The sequence below is a fragment of the Melozone crissalis genome, unplaced genomic scaffold (genome assembly GCF_028551555.1).
Source record: "Melozone crissalis strain CALT ecotype California unplaced genomic scaffold, PUWL_Pcris_2 ptg000004l_1, whole genome shotgun sequence".
Classification (NCBI taxonomy): Eukaryota; Metazoa; Chordata; class Aves; order Passeriformes; family Passerellidae; genus Melozone; species Melozone crissalis.
In genome coordinates this window covers 12,452,525-12,465,020 of record NW_026535782.1, presented here as the reverse complement: position 1 = coordinate 12,465,020, position 12,496 = coordinate 12,452,525, and the positions used below count along the sequence as shown (strand labels likewise).

Sequence of the window (12,496 nt, the reverse complement as noted above, 5' to 3'; positions counted from 1 at the left end):
TTGGAATGAGCACAGCTTGACAGGTAATTGTGTTAATTCTGTGATTTGCCTTCTGTTTTTATTTCTCATGTTACTAAACCATATAATCTCTTAATTTTTCCATAAAGAACTTGCTTATTTCCAGGTAGCTAATAAAACACCTAGGTAATGTAAAGCATAATTCCAGTAATTTTGAACTGCAAAAGAAGCATTACAGTTGCATTGTGATGTTACTCACTAATGACAGCTTTTGAGATCCTGAAGTTAACTAATTTTTACATATTTGTCCTATATGTTTTGACATCCTGTTTTTAAAATCCCAGTGATTTGATAAATCTTGCTTATGTCACATCTTTAAGCCTTCAGTTGCTGAAAAAGCCTTCAATGTGATACACAATCAATAGATTTCACCATATTTCACTCTTATAAAGATAAAAATGAGGAACTTTCTGCAATGTCCTGAGATGCCAGCTGCAAAATGATTCCTTGCTTAGGATGCCTTTAGACCCCCGAGTGAGCTCTTCATGTTTGATTGTGCATATTGCCCAGTCCCTTGTTTTAAGTGTTCTCTGAGGCATCTGTTCTGTGTCTCTTCCAGCAGGAACAAGAACACATCAAAAGGCATTTCATCTTGGACCCTATTTGCACAGAAGCCTGAGCCCCAAGAAGTCCCTTTGACCAGCAACGCTTGTGCTGCTCAGGTGGGCTAAGAACTCTTTTGGACTGAGGGTTTTGGGTTTACCTCCATTTCTTCTTCCAAAGTGTCGTGCTGCTTGCTTGAGAAGGAGGAGTTTCTTGTGTAGAGCACTGCATGCATTTGGCTTGGTGCTCCGAGATGAGAGATGTCTGTGTGGGATAGATGTGCTTTAGGGTTTAAGTTGAAATTTCACAGCCTCAAATTTAGTGTAATAATCTGGCATGAAAATGCACTTACTTTGTCATTGTCCTGGATGCTGTCTGATTCAATAGTGATTTTTTTATGCATAGTTTTGTATCTCCTGGACCTGTAGTGTAAAAGGATATTAAGCAGTTTGTGGGTGTGAGTCATCTCGAAGTTAACTTAGTTATCAAAACATAGTATCTCAATTGCTCAGAGTAACACTTTCCACTTCACTTTTGCAATGTTTTGCTTGTTGCCACTGTTGAAATTTAAATGTCTATTTACTTTTCCCAGTTGTAGCAATTAGTTATTCTCTTTTAATTTTGATCCTGATGCCTGTAAAATGAGTAAATGTAAACAGCATTCTTGAAACTAAACTCTTCATGCTATTTTCTCCTGCTGATAATTTCAAGAGGCAGACTGTATTTTCTGTTGTCTGTGGCTTAATTAATCTACTTGAATTATACTTGAACAGGAACTCTGATACCAGAAGAGGGTTTAGCAACCTTGGAAGTTAGGAACTTATGAATGAGGCAGTGCTGAAGAGTTACTTTATGTTATTATTTTGCTTGTTGGAAAAAGAAGGTGTTTGTAAACTCGTGGCCAGAAGTGGCTACATACTTGCTTCCTTTCCCTCCCACTTAGAGACTTTTCTGTTTTCTCAGGCCTTTCACGTGTAATAACTTGGCATGGATGGGCAGGTCTCTGTCCCAAGCTGAGATGTTCCAACACCATGCCAATAATTCAGTGGCATCAGTCAGATGAAGCTGGCATACTTACTGGAATACCACAAGTCTGGGCTGCTTTGTGAGTAGGTTTGGTGCCCAGACTACCATCTATGCAAGCCACTGTATGCATGGGGTCCTGTAGGTTTCTTGACTGGGGACTTCAGCATGGTGGTTTTGCTGCTGTCTTTAGCAAGCAATTTAATTTCTCTGTGATTTTTGTGGTGTGTTTTGTTTTGTTGTGGGGGGGGGGGTGTGGGTGGGTGTTGGTTTTGTTGTTGGTTTGGTTTTTTTTTTCATTGCTTCACTTTGGGGTATTTTGGGAAATCTGTAGAGAAAAGTACAATTTGGTGGTATTTTTGTCAAGTATAAGTAGGGCAAGTAGATGCTGCAGCATTCCTTCTTGACCAGAAAGGATGGGGACCTGCTAATTCTCTCAAATTATTCCATGTTGCTTTCCCAAAAGCCCTTATGCAAAAGTAAACCTTGCATCCCCAGATTTCCTGGCTTGAGGAAAGCCTCCTCCAAAGCACTTTCACATCGTGCTCTCTGTATCCATGAGATGACTTGGCAGGAGGGAGCATTTTTGTTCCAAGTGGGTTAGCAGCAGGCACAGACCATCATTCAATGATATGAAATCTTCAGTGGCAGCTCTGCTGTAAGTAGTTCCTGCCTTCACTGGCCAGTACCTGCTTGGTTGTGCTGTTTTGTGGAGCTGAGCTGTGGGCTGGACAGGAGAGCTGATCTAGCATTAGACTGTATTTTATGTAGTTGTTATATGGCTTTGAAAAAAAGTGTTTAGACATTTCCCTTCATCTCTGCTGTATTTCACAGCATGGCTGTGCAAACACATGATAATTTGCAATGTTGGACTGAGAAGCTGGGAGGCAATCCCCACACCCCACCCCATCAAAAAAAAAAAAAGGAAGAAGAGGATTCAAGACTTGCTTAAAGTGATTTCATTGCCAAGTTCTTTGTGTTATCAAGCCCCGCCTGTGTCTGTAGCTCTCTTCCCTTCCTGCCGGTCCCATCCTGGGTGGCCCCATTAGTCAGGGAAGAAGAGGCTTTTGCAAACTGAGTGAGGGTGTTGAGTTTGTACTTTCAATAGCAACCATGCTCCTGTGTAGCTGTTCTTTCATTTCAAATAATATGAGGTGACTTTAAACTAAATACAGCCCTTTTACATAGATCTGGCTGGTGCCCTTATTCTCTCTGGGTGCTCTAAATATTGCGTCCCTGTGCACTTGGTGAGGAAACTTTTTTGGTGTCAGTTTTCTTTCTCAGCTGATGACCTCCAGTGCACTGCTAGCACTCTCCTGAAGCATTAACCATGCACAGAGTCACTTCCTTTCCCCTCTTACCTCAGTTTAAAAGACTTTGCTCTTGAATCTTGTAAATGGGGTGATAATTTCAAAGCAAACAGCTTCCAGTCCTTTCTTGCCAACTTTTGCCCACAAGGTATGCAAAGTAAACAGAGCAGTTAGGAAATTAGTTATGTGCTTTCCCTCCTAGTGCAAGGCATCCCAGGATGGTTCCTAGCCCTCTAAGTAATGAATAAAGGGAGAGATGGAGAACTGGCCTGCCTGAGTTGCATTTTAATGTATGGAGCCATTTCACAGATCATTCATATTTTACAAGCTTTAGGAAAACCTTGTAAAATGTTAGGCTTTAAAAAATCTCTACTATTCATATATTGAACATAAAAGTGTTTTATTGCTTGCAGCAGAGAAAGAAAACTGAAATACCTAGGATGGGCTAAAAGAAATACAGAGAATTTTCTTCACATGTTAAAAAATAGCTTTCAAGCAGACTTCACCTAAATACAAGGAGGATTCTTACCTCTGGCAGGCTTTTGGGGGGAGCTTAGAAGGATTTTTTAGTGCTACTATGATATTTATAGGTTTGATTTGGAAACTGAATCTGGATGCTATAATGGTGGGTATGCAGCAGTTACAGGGTACAATACCTGTAACAGGATATACAGATGCCATTTTGGTGCATTTATTAAAAGGAGACAAGTCTAGGCAACTATTAAAAAATGTGACTTTGAAAAAGTTGATAAATAAATTGTTAACACTTAATATATTTAGCTCCATCCTAGGTATTGAACAGTCTTTACTAATTGACTTATAGGAAAATTTGTTATATGTGAAAATTAGACATAAGGTTATCTACTGAGAGGCTTAGCTACAAGGTGATGGTGAGGCTGAAAAGGGGAAAAACCATTATGTGATCTCCTCCAAATGAGATAGGGCAGGTCCCAAGAGCCTGCAGGAATTCAAATCAACAGTTGAGTTATAATCTGAGGCCATGAGCACAAACACAACTTCCATTTTATGCTCATGCATGTGGCAGCACAAGTAGGAAGCTGGAGTTCTCCTGGTCCCAAAAGAAGATCCTTCATTATCAGCTTTACTCCCTTGGCATGACTCAAAGGACAGTATGATAATAACCCATAGTGGTACTTCTTCACACATTTCTATCCACTTCATAAAAGTAGCTCTATGCATGGAGTGTGCTCTACTCCTTTTTAGAAACAGGATCTCTGTTTAAAAAAATGATATAAAATTGTATTTATTATATACAATATGTATAATATATTTTATAGTTGCTATCAAGGGTTTTTAAAGGAAAGTATGCTCTGTCTTATGGAAACTTTGCCTTGATGTTTCCCAGCTGAAGGTTATGAAATTCTCTGAAGATGGGTTTTTTTTCATAGAAATTCCTTGAGTTCCGTGAATGTTAACTCAAAACACCTGAAAGAATGTAACATATCTGTCTTCTGGAGTATTTCATTTGTACTTGTGCCAAAAGCAGAGAGCTAACTCGGCTGCAAGGACCTAGTTTGGCTGAACTTGTAGTCCCTAGAATATATAAGAAGATTTTTTTAAATATAGATTTAATGCTAAGCTCTTATATTTACTGGAGAGAGAGGAAATATTACAATTTGAGTAAATATTTTAAAGTAATTTATATATATATTAGCCACAAGGAAAGGATAATATGTTCCTGGAATAATTTCTTTTTAAATAGCTGCACTTTATGCAGCATGAACTCAAACATCCCAAACCACACAATTTTTTTGCTCTTTACTTCAAATAAACCTTACCTCAGTTCACATATATCTTTATTTTCCTGAGTGAAATTATGAATTTCCTCTTTACAAACCAAAAAGAGAAGGTGTTGAATTAGCTTCTGCTTAGTGTAGTCTCTTTAAAGCAGACATTGCTTTATAAGATTGGCTTCAGCATCTGCTTTTTACCTGTAATCCTTAATGAAGTTAAAGCTGTCCAGGTAATTACAAATGTGAGGCAAGTTGTAATGCAAAGCCAGGAGATTGTCAGCCCAGAAACTTTGTGTGTGAGCTGCAAATCACCAGAGTAACCTTCTCTTCAGTACATACCCGTTCCCATTCTCTGTCCATCTCCTGGGAAAGAAAAGGCAGCAGTAACCAATGGGAGAAATTGCACTTCCTGTCTCTACTTGGTGCAAAGGTTAACAAACCACATAGGAGTCCAGATTTTTTATTTTTTGTCATTGTGTGGCTGTTTGAATGGCTTTCCTCTTGCTCTGTGGGCAGACAGAAGGTATTGTCTTATCTACTTTTCTGTCACAGTTACAATAGCCTTGCTTTTTCTTCAGGCTGGGCCTGTTGAGTCTAGTGGGGATAGTATAGTTTTCATCTTCTCAATTGGAGAAACCTGGCAACAGACTGCTGAGTGATGGGAAGGTTAACTAATGGGAGCAGTCCTTGAAGGAGCTTTATATTATTTGGCTGTTTGAAGAGGAGTTAAAAAACTTGGTGTCGTCTAAGTTAGGTTTTATCTTTGTGGTGTGAGGCTGCACATGTGAAAGTTTGAGAATGCTGGAATATTTTTCTTGTTTCTAAGTTTAGCTATAAATGTCTATGGCCTACTTAATATTAACCTGTGTACTTCAAAATGAATAGCAGATTACAAGAAACTCAGATCGCTTTCTTCAAGTAAGCTGTTGGGAAACTCAAGACATTCAGAGAAAGTGAATTAACTGAAGGTGTGGAGATGGAGTACACCAAACCTCAAGCTTCCTGCAGGGCACTCCTGAGAGAGAAAGGGGTACTCTAGAGAGAAATTGACTTTCTACTCTGTGAAGATGGAGGAAGCATCATGCTGACTCATCTTCCCACTTGGGAGTTGCTCTTCAGTGGAGAGGTCTATCATTAGATCTTTTTCAGGAAATGAGGTGGCTGCCATGTAACAGGAGAGGAAAGTGAAAGATGGGTCTGTTACTTACTTGCCCAGAATCAGAACTGCATATCCAGGAGTAAAAATCATGTGTCCAAACAACTTTGTTCAGAGACCCTCCAGGGTCTCCTTCTGCAGAGTGACCCTCAGGTGGTGTTTTGGATCTATTTTGTACGCAAATTGTATAAACTCAACTAACGAGACCACACAGATGTTATACAGAGTGCATTTTTGTGCAACTAAATTGAATTGTGAATCTGTACTACTGGGTCCACTTAAAATAAAGTATTACCACATCAGTCATAGCAGAGACATGTGAAGGAAATACTTTGCTAGCATTCCTAGGGAATGCTGCACATGCTTCACTGTTCCTGGAGTGCAAAATCATTCCTCCCTCCTAAAGAGCATCCAAATGCTTTTAATATTGACCTGGAGATTAAAAAACTCCAACAACAAAGTGTACAGATAGCATTCTATTACTGTATTGAATAGCTATTAATATGGCTGCTGTGGGAGATGGGGCAGGAAGGAAAGCATAGCTGCCTAGAGCTGCAAACATAACAGCTTCTAAAGTTTTAAAATGCTCCTTCTGCCTCCTCACACGTGCATGCTACCTGCCATCTTGTGTTTGTATTTGGTATGTTGATTTGGGGAAAGATTTGATTTGACACTACAGCACAGCTTGAGGAACCAGCTGTACAGAATATTAATATCTGATCTTATTTCATTAATATCAATTTCAGGCCTGCATTCCAGAGAGGGTTAATATTAAGCTGGTTTTAATCACAGCAATATTTTCCAGATTCCTAGACAAAATGCACCAGCTGGTTTGCACTAAATTTTACAGTGCAGGAGACAAGGAACAGACTTCCTCACAGAAAGGAAACGTGGCAGTGTAAGTCCTGGGAGAATGGGGAGTTTCAAGCACTGGACAGGATGTCTTGTTTTCACAGTGAGCTCTGGCAAGGGCAACACTGAAAACCAGAGAGACACCAAGTCTTGACTGTGCTCTCACCTTGGTTTCCCATGTTTCTGCTCACCTTTGTGTTTCTCTCTCACGGTGAGTGACAGGAAAACTGTGTTTCTGGGCTGGCTTGTGGCTGTCCACTCCACTCCCTGCATCCACACTAAAGCAGAAGTGGTTGTACAACCACTTGCTGGAAGTTGGAGGAAACATTGTAATGCCTGATCTCCTGTGAAACCACTAAATGCGGTCATTAGACATAAATTTTTTTTTTTTTTTAACAATTCAGACATGCAGCCTTGGAAGAAATGAATGAACCATAGCTTCCTTTTTTCCTCTACCTTTTTCTACCACATAAAATGGCATAATTAAATAGCAGCTATATTGTTTTACAAATGCCTCTATGCGTGAAATTAGTGTGCTTCCCAAAAAAGCCCTAAAACTGAAAGACACTGCAGTGTTTGTTACAGTAAGTTAGGCCTGTGACATTCTATCCTCTGAGAAATATTCCTGCATGGAATCTCGTTATCCAGTTCATCAACATGCATAATTTCTTCCACTACTCCTAGCTTTGAGTCGAGATTGGATTCTGTGAAGATGTCTGCAGAGGAGTTTTATGTATGGAGCTGTATGAACAGAAAAGGTTAAAAATTGTGGTTGCAGCAGCCGTGAAAAGCTATAGCATAAACGTTCACTGCTTTAAAATATGAAAAAAACCGGTGTCTTTTAAATATCAAAGGGATTAGTATTAATCCAGCACTTGTGATTTTCTTAAATCATGTTATTTGCATAATAATACTCACCACCTGCTATATCTTCAAAGCGCTTTTCAGACATTAACTAATTGATCTTTGTAACACCCCTGTGATGTAAAGACCTGTTATTATCCCCAGTCTGCAGATGTGGAAACCAAGACCCAGAGTAGCTGAAGGAACTTGTTGGGCACAGGGCTGAGGCAGTGACATCGAGGGTGCCATGTCTCTATTGTCCTGTCTTCTGGCAGTTCCCACTTCCAGGGGCAGCTACAGTTTCTTCTTGCCTGCCTTTAGGAACAGAAAAGGAATGGATTTATTTTTTTGTGTCTTTGGAGGGATATTGTTGGGGGATGTTTGTTTTGATTTTGGGGGTCTTCTGCTAAATGATTTTGCTTTTGTTTTTACTTGCCCTGTAGTCAAAGACAGATAAGACAAAAAGGCTTTTTATGTCTTCTTATTGTCTGTGTGCACCACAGTGAACATTGAGAGCTTTTGAGCACTTTTTTCCTTTGTTCAGGACTCAGTATGGTTTTCTTAAAATACAAGAAGATCCATCTCAATATGAGAAAGAAGAATGTAAAGAACTTTACACTGAGGGTGGCAGAGCACTGGAACAGGCTGCCCAGGGAGGCTGTGGAGTCTCCCTGTCAGGAGACATTCAAACCCACCTGGACGTGTTTGCGTGTAACCTGCTTCTGGTGGCCCTGCCTTGGCAGGGATTGGACTAGATGATCTCCAGAGGTCCCTTCCAACCCTAACAATCCTGTGATTCTCTGATTCCTGTTGGTAGTTTTATGGTCAAACTTGCCCCTGCTTGTCAGAGTAAGAAATTTTTAAAATGAGAAGTGACAGGGTGAGTTGCTTATTGTTATAAAATTTAAATACCTGTTTCCATCCTGTGCTGGCAGTGAGCAGCCATTCCCAGGTGCCTGCCAGAGGAGCAGCTGGTGTCTGTGTTCAAGGGCTGTGGAAGGCTGGGGTGGTGCTGCCACCAGGATGGCAGCAGGTTCCCAACATCTGCCTCATGGTGTTCCTTCACCAGGTGTCTGGGGTGTTTCCAGCCCTCGGTGGTGTGGGGGACAGGCAGGTGATGTGTAAGTTCTCCCAGTCTCTGTCACTGCTTTCTTTGGAGCAGAGCTTGGTAAAGTGCCAGGTGGGCCTTGGGAAGTGCTGTGTACCTGAGCAAAATGAGGCAGAAATGGAGGACAGACAGGTGTCACACACCTCAGTCCAAGAAGAGATATTAAAAGCTCTTTCATGGGTAATAATCTGACTTTAAAATGGGGTATTAAAAAAATATGTTACAGTCCCTTTAATCTGTCCGTGTCACTTCAATACTTAGTGCAAGGGCTTAACATTAAAGTGAATGTATTTGTTTTTACAGATGTTTCAATGGCATTATCTCCAAGCACGAAAGTAAATCTTGTTGATGGAGCACTTGGAGCCCATCAGTGCAGTTTCAGACCAAACCTCAGGGAAAGCTTGTGCCATGCCAGCTTCCAGGAGATGATTTTGGATAACCTGTGATTTCCCAAGTGCAGTATTTATGCCCTCACAAGGGCTGCAGCAGTGACAAACAAGCAGATTTACTTCAACGAGTTATGGACATGGCTATATATGCTTGCTTCAGTTATTTGGCCAAACAGGGGGCCAGGGAAGGTGAGGAGATGGAGCACAAATCACTCTGAGTTCTATTGTACTCCAGCTGGGACAGATGGGCTGTAATCTCTCTTTAGGACACAAATTACAGGGTTTGCAGACCTTTGCATGCTTGTGAATTGTTTGCTTCTCTTCACTCCTTGGAACACCATTTCCATACACCTCTGTTGATTCAGGACAGAAAGGGGTCCAGCATCAGGTGACAGTGTTGCTTGTCTCATGAGGTGCTCTCTCCATGATTTGTGTCATTTTCAGGTGAAAGGGGTGAAACTGGTGAGTTCTTTGTGAAACACTGATCCTAGAGAGAAGGGCAGCTTAGGAGAGGGAGGAGAGTGGGCAAAGCTCAGGTCATGATTCAAGTGAAGCTTGGAGGCAGCTGAAGCACTCCAGTGATGGTTATTGTGCTAGTCATGGAGAGAAGTGGAAAAAAGGTGGATCCTGTAGCAGGGCTGGAAGCATGGGGCAGGGCACAGACGGTGAATTCAGCTTGTGGGAGGCATTGTGTCAACCCAGTGTGCTACTCTGGCAGCCTTGCCCTGCTTGGGAGAAGGGTTTGGCTGTGGTGTGCCTCCCAGCTGCTGCAGTGGTGCCACATTGCTTCCTTCCCTGACAGAGGGGCAGAGCAGGCCTCACTCCAATGGGAGCCAGCAGCACAAGAGTCTCAAAGGGAAGTCGCCATGGTCACAACTGTATCAGATGTTTTTATTTTTTGTGGCCAAGAGCAGCAGCTTGTGCAGTGACCTCTCACTTGGCTCTTGTGCTTGGGCAGTGTTGATGGGGCTGGTGGCAAAGAAGAGGTTGAGCTTCCTTGATCTTGCTTGGCAAGTACTTTTTGGCCATGAGCGCATGTCAGAATTACAACAGGGACCGTGAGGCCCTGGCTTCTGAAACATCCGATGGGGGTATGCCCTCTGTCTCCTGAATTTGTTTTGGTTTAGATCTGAAACTGCTGGAAGGTGATTGTTTGTTGTATTACTAATGGTAGATGTACCAAAAGGAGTTGTGGAACAATTCTTATTGTAACATACTTCTTCTAATCAGGGCAAAAATGTTTTTAAACCCAAACCTATCATGTTTCTTTCCCTCTCTCCCATAAAGTAACCAGAGGAATAAAAATATTTTTGGCACTCAAGCTTATGTTTCAGACTTGGGATTTGTTTCTTTAAGCTTGATGTTTACGAAGGATGCAGGGCTCTCAGCAGCAGTGAATGACATCCTACTTAGGTCCAGCTGAAGTTTCTCCATAGGATCCCATCAGAGGGCCTCAATTCTGGACTGTAGACAACATCAAATGCAATTTATTCTTGGCCCTTGGATCAGCCAATTTTTTTTAAATTTTTTTTTTATTATTATTCTGAATACCTACTCAGTTTTGGGACTGAGCTGATAGCTTCCTGGGAAACTTGGGCAGCTATCAAATAGTTAGTTTTGATCTCTTTTCTTGTGGACTCTTCTGTAATATCAGCCCATGTGAGATGTCTCAGCAAACTCAGTTTATTTAAAAGAACATTTAAAATAATGGAAAATAGATTTAAGGAGGGATTTGAAGAAGGCATATGCAGATGGAGTCCATGCTCTGTCATAAGGCAGAGAATCAGCTGTTAGTTAAGCCATTCATTGAACCTCCTCCTCTAAAGGAAGAGACTTGGTAGCTGTCATTCCTCTGCTCAACTGTTATTACTGTCAAGTTTTTCCCGATGTTTATCCTGCAACTCCTGGATGCTGTTTAGGTCTCTTGTCTTTAATAGACATGGTGAACAGTTCATTCCTTTCCTCTGTGACTAATTTCTCCCTAGCTGAATACTCAGTAAAAGCTAAATCACTTGCCAATAATTCTTGGGTCCTTGAAACAGCAAAAAAGCAAGCTTTTAAACTGGCTAATGTTCGCTTAAGAAATAACACTTTGGCAACTTATACAGCCTTGAACTTGTTTGTGAGCTGACTATAGACTCTGTAACTGGATAGGTTTGTTTAGTAAACTTTTTAAAACCTCTCACCTTTTAAAATCCAATTGTTTCCAGACTGGGGTTATAAATGGGGTTCTGTGCCTCTTGTTTAATTTTGCTGTGAACAGAACAGCTAGTGTCTTCATTCAAGGGCCTGCCTTGCTTTGTACCGGCTGATTTACAATACAATGTGTAAATGTAGTAGCAGTCTGGAACAAAGGAGAGCCTGTTTATCCAAACAAATTTGAGGGTGAGGGTGAAGAGGTAAATTGCAGCCTGTTCACTGAGCTGCAGCTTGAAAGCAGAACCAAACGCAGGGGAAACGTGACAGGCAAATGACTGGGGGGGGAAAAGGCTTGGCTCAGCGTCCCTGTAATTTTAGGGTAGTGCTGACCCAAGGAGCCCAGGCGAGCTGCTGGGGTGCCCAGGTGCTTGCTGGTCCTTTGGAGGAGCTTCACTGGCAATTAAAGACTTTCTGTAGATGGTTTTTGTGCTTTGCTCAGAGCAGTTCTGTAGTCAGTTGTGCAGAATCCACTGTAACCTCTTGGCAGGTGTTGCTGTGGTTCTCCAGTCTGCTGTGCCTTAGCTGATTGCTTCTACTTGTCCTGAACTGAAGCCAGCAAACACATTTCTTGGATTTAAGTATTCTGGGTATTTTAGCCTTATTGTTGAGCTTGAGTATTTCAGCTATAACAGCTAAGTCTATTAGCAAAGAGATTAAATTGTGAAGAAGTTATATTGCCTTGTCCAGACATGAAAAATAAATTGTTAGAAATAGGCTTCCATCCAAGGCATGATCACTCCTGCAAAACAAATTGGACAGAAATACTGTGGTGCTTTTCTGTGCCTTGCATGCTTGGTCTTTGCACTTCCTGTAAATGAGTTTGCTACCTAATTATGGACCAGGTTAAGGAGGATCACCTATTCCAACTGTATTGATAGTGCTTCCTAAGGTTGCAATAGAGGCCTGGTTTGCTCAAAATCTATTTTTTATTCTGCTTCTACTACCATGTAACATTTTGAAAGGGTGATTTGCAGAGCAAGGAAGGCTGGGACCTGAGTAAGGGGAACTCTTCTTTAAGGCAGCTCATCAGCTTCTTGGCTCAGTCACATCCTGCATGCTGTGTAGTATTTACTGTTGTACCAAGAAACATGAAGTTCCATCTGTCCTTTGTTTTCCTGCCCATTAAGTACAAAATTCATTTTGGTTTAGCAGAGCTTTCCTCTAAACTTTTGCTGAGTTATAAATTATGGCTTTTCTGAAATCTTCAGCCTTGCCTAGGGGAAGAACACTTTAATTTGGTTTAACAGTAGATGAGTAATCTAGCTACAGATAGTGATTTTTCAGTTCAGCTGCAGTCAGCT

General features: G+C 41.2%; 1 protein-coding gene across 3 annotated transcripts in view; it reads left to right on the top strand.

Annotated features, from left to right (window-relative positions):
- Positions 1 to 12,496, top strand: part of PLXNB2 (plexin B2) — a 252,944-nt gene that overhangs the window by 9,015 nt on the left and 231,433 nt on the right. For 2 of the 3 annotated variants that reach the window (XM_054272722.1, XM_054272715.1), the window contains exon 2: positions 578 to 680. The gene's annotated coding sequence lies outside the window, so the exon portion shown is untranslated. The remainder of the gene's footprint in view (positions 1 to 577; positions 681 to 12,496) is intronic. The other variant, XM_054272730.1, reaches the window with a different exon arrangement.